The sequence below is a fragment of the Limulus polyphemus genome, unplaced genomic scaffold, assembly GCF_000517525.1.
Source record: "Limulus polyphemus unplaced genomic scaffold, Limulus_polyphemus-2.1.2 Scaffold233, whole genome shotgun sequence".
NCBI classification, from domain to species: domain Eukaryota; kingdom Metazoa; phylum Arthropoda; class Merostomata; order Xiphosura; family Limulidae; genus Limulus; species Limulus polyphemus.
The window spans coordinates 607290-611851 of record NW_013665843.1 but is presented as its reverse complement, the minus strand read 5'-3'; the positions used below and the strand labels follow the sequence as shown (position 1 = coordinate 611851).

The window sequence follows — 4562 nt, the reverse complement described above, 5'->3', positions numbered from 1 at the left end:
TAAATTCATGAAATAGTAGTTCAATAAAATTTTGAATGTGAGTCAACAAACGAGATGACATCCTTTCACCTGTGACCCATCTTGAAAGGGTTAAATTTAGTTATTTTAGAAGTAATAGTTTATAGCAGGTTTGTTTATGTAGCTGTGTATGAATCATATGTTGTGCAGTTTAATTGTTGTGAATTGGTGCTTGATGTATTATTGTCATGATACTAGCAACTTCTAAGTTTTTCGTATTGTTTCACTTTGGTATTATTGGATCATATTATCTAGTAGTGTGTAGAATGTTCTAGGCTTCTGTCAGTCTATAAATATGTGTACAAAATGTAGTTCAAGTAAGATAGATAGATAGTTAGTTTGATAGATAGCTAGAACTAGATTGTGTGTTTGTGAGTTTCACCGTAAAGAGTATATAGTGGCTTTTTTTTAAAGTGAAGTTATCGCCAATTGTATTGTAATAATCTGTAGGGAAGAATAAATTGTTTTGTTAATTGTGTTCCAAAGTAACTGAACAAACCTGTGTGGACTTTTGACAAAAAGAGACAATTATTTAAAGCTCTGGATACAACTGTGGTAACTAAAAGTGTAACGCAAGTGAAATTATCACTGATTGTATTGTAGCAACATAACAGAGGAGAATAATTCATCTTGACAATTCTATTCTAAAGTAAGCGAACCAGCCTGTGAGAACTTTGACAAAAATATATTATTTCTTAAAGCTCTGGATACAACTGTGGTGATTAACTGTGTAACAAACATTTGTATATACATTTGACTTACTTTTAATATATTTTACGTGTGCTGTGTATTTATTGATGAAATTTATTTCCAACAAGACACAGGAACCTACTGTAAAAAATCCTACCTATTCATATATAAAAACCTGACATATACACACACACAGCTATGGTGGTGGCAAAAATTTTTTATAGGTCACAACCATGCTATATAATCATGTCGACTGACTTTGATAAGTGAATAGAGAGGGGCAAGCATCTTGGGCCCAAAGATTGCGATCTTTGAGAGTTTGTTAAACAACAATGACTTAGAGAGAGAAAAGTGTCAACACAGGAGAGAGAATACAAATTGAGAAAGAGGAAATGGAGAGAAAGGATAGACTGGAAGTAGAAAGAATAAGAGCACAAATTGAGATTTCTAGGCTCACCCAACAGAAAGATGATAGACCCAAGAATGGCAATGGAGTTGAGGCCAGCCAACCCAAGCTGCCCAAATCTGATGAACAGAATGATGACATGGATGTTTTCCTGGAGAGGTATGAAATATTTGCCCAAAGTCAGAACTGGAACAAAGTCTGTCACCAACAAGCAACTGCAGAAATCTCAATATAAAGCAGCTGTAGAAACAAGAAAAGAGTGACTGTCACCATGGATGTTGTTGTTAGAAGAAACAGAATAGAGACAACTCATCAAATTCACCACAAGAAGGAAATGGTATCACTATGATTAAACAGTGCATGATTGATGGTCAGCTCAAGTTAGCAAATGGGTCAACAGTGCCAGTGGTGATTTGAGCATGTGACAAGTATCAAGAGGTGCCAAAAACCCACAACATGCCAGTAGGTGAAGGTTATACCAAGATAAGGAAGTGAAAGTCCTACAAGACACTGGGTGCAGCAGTAGGAACCAGTCTAGTATCTTATGACCAGATGACAGGCAAGGTACATCTGTGTGTTGATTGATGGGACAAGTGAGAAAGTTTCCCATTGCTAGAATAAATGTGGACACTCCATACTGCGTGGGAGACCTTGAGGCCATGTGTATGGTGCACCCATCTATGACATGAGTGATTGGCAATATACTAGGCAGTAAAAGTTGGGAGGAACCATACAGAAATGAAACTAATGAGGCATCTGCAGTCACCACAAGAGCTCAAGAGAAGAAGAGTAAGCAAGACATCAAATCCCTGCAAGTCTTGAAAGGTGACATCCTGAATGTAGGTCTACCCAGAATTAAAGTAAGCACAAAAGAAAGACTCTTCACTGCAAAAATTTTGGGACAGTACCCGAGAGAAAGTTGATTACAAGACCATAGGAAAAGGGACTTACAGAATAGAGAACCAGAAGGGAGTGTTGTACCAGATCTATCAAGGCAGTTCTATTGGAGAAGTGAAACAGATCATAGTACCAACAGAATACCGGGCTCAAGTGATAAAGTTGGCTAGTGAGTCAATTGTGGGAGGATACCTAGGAGCAAAGAAGACAGCAGACAGAATAACCAGCAACTTTCATTGGCTGGGGGTCATTGGAGATATAATCAGATTCTGCAGGTCATGTGACATCTGTCAAAGGACAATACCTAGAGTGAAGGTGTCACTAAGTGAGAAGTCTCATAGAAGAGCTGTTCAATAGAATAACTATGGACTTGATCGGACCACTAGCACCTGTATCTGATAAGGGTATCTGGCTGGCAGTAGTTGACAGAGTGACATGCTACCCTGAAGCCATAGTATTGAAAAGGTAGCAGAAGCCTTCCTTTATATGTTCTACAGAGTAGACTATACAAAAGAAGTCTTGAGTGACAGAAGGACTCAGTTTACCTCAGAACTGATGCAAAAGGCATGCAGACTCATCAGTATTAGGCAGCTCTTTACCAACCCATACAATCACAGATGTAATGGACTTTGTGAGAAAGGCAACAGAGTCTTAAAGAGCAAAAGAGATTACATGACTGGGACAGGTACCTGCAGGCAGTATTATTTGCTTATTGAGAAATCCCACAAGTGAGTACAGGATTTTCACCCTTCAAGTTACTGTATGGAAGAACAGTACAAGGTCTGATGCAGATATTGAAAGAACTGTGGACAGGAGAAGAAGAGTCAGAAGTGAGGAACACATACCAGTATGTGTTAGACATCAGAAACTGAATGGAGGAGGCATCTCATCTTGCTTGTGAGAGTTTGTATGCTGCTCAAGGCGGTCAGAAACACTTCTGTAACAAGAAGGCCAAGGAAGCTGAACCTCGTGACGAAGTTTGACCCCAAATTTATGCACAACCCAGAAGCTGTCATGGCAAAACTAAATGACAAAGCCAAATTATTTTCCAATATCAACCTCAGTAAAGGTTATTGGCAGATCCCAATGGAGATAGAGTCTAAAGAGAATATGGCCTTTGTGACACCAGATGGATGCTACCAGTTCAAGAGGATGCCATTTGGGTTAATCAACTCAGCAGCAACATTCAACCACATGATGAGCAAGATGTTGCACAAAAACACAAACATCGAGCATTATGAGGATTTCATCCTGACCCACACAGCCAGATAGGAAGATGACCTGAAGAAACTCTGATAGCTGTTTGGATGAGTAAGGGCAGCAGGTCTGACCAGCAGCCCATCTGCATGCTTCATTTGTTATTATATTCTGGACTTTGTTGGACACAAGGTGGGTGACCAACAGATAACCTTGGAAGAGGAGAAGCTAACCTGCATACAAGATGCACCAGTTCCAACAACCAAGCAGCAAGATAGATACTTCCTGGGGTTCACAGGATGCTACAGAAAGAGACAATTATATAAAGTTTTGGATACAACTGGGGTAACCAACAGTGTAATGTAAGTGAAATTATCACCGATTGTATTGTAGAGAAGAATAATTCATCTTGTCAGTTGTGTTCTAAAGCAACTGAAGTAGCCTGTGTGGACTTTAATGGAAAGAGATGATTATTGAAAGCTCTGGATACAACTGTGGGGATTAACTATGTAACGAACATTTGTATACAAGTTTCACTTATTTTAACCCTATCTCAACAGGTCACATGTCAAAGGCTATGTCATTGCATTTGTGGACTTGCATTCAAAATGTTATTGAACTACTATTTTATGAGTCTATGTCAATAAGTTTGGTATGAAATTGTAGATTATAATTCAAATTTGAGTATTATATATTAGTTGATTTCTTAATTTAAAAGTAATTATTAAAAACACAGATTTTTGTGTGTCACGTGGTATGTTGAATGCAGCATGGTTCAAATCAGATGTTTATGATGTCAAAATACAAAATCTACAGGTTCATACAAATTATGAACTCAAACGACAGATATTGACAAGCTACATTATAAAATAAGAATGTCTTATCTTTTCTATTTGATAAGATATTGCTCCTGTACTGAATCCAACACAGTGCCCCCATCTCCCACTTCTTTTCATTTTTGGAAATGGCCCCTTATATACACTTACTTCTTTATATGACATGAATAACCAATCTAAAGCTCAGAATTTCCCCTAGTGGTTTTCTCAGCCATTTTGATGTGTTATTGTGCTAATTTCATTCTTTTCACAAAAGATTTCAAATGATGAGGTAAGTTTTTAGTGAGCTTGAAATTTCATATTTATTTTAGACCCAAATACAGTGTAGTTACTACACTTGATAAAGTATAGTGGAATTCTGTGGTATTGATATAGTAATTTATGATTTTTTGGTTATTTAAAATGTATATATATATATATAATAAAATCTCAAAAAATTTCCTTTTACCTTTTCCACGTGGGAAATTTCATAATGCTTAGCAACCTACGATAAGCAGCAAATGATTAGAAAGCTGTAA

At 37.3% G+C, this 4562-nt stretch overlaps 1 protein-coding gene across 4 annotated transcripts in view; it reads left to right on the top strand.

Annotated features, from left to right (window-relative positions):
- Positions 1-4562, top strand: part of LOC106478621 (pyridoxine-5'-phosphate oxidase-like) — a 74415-nt gene that overhangs the window by 46941 nt on the left and 22912 nt on the right. The window lies entirely within an intron of this gene.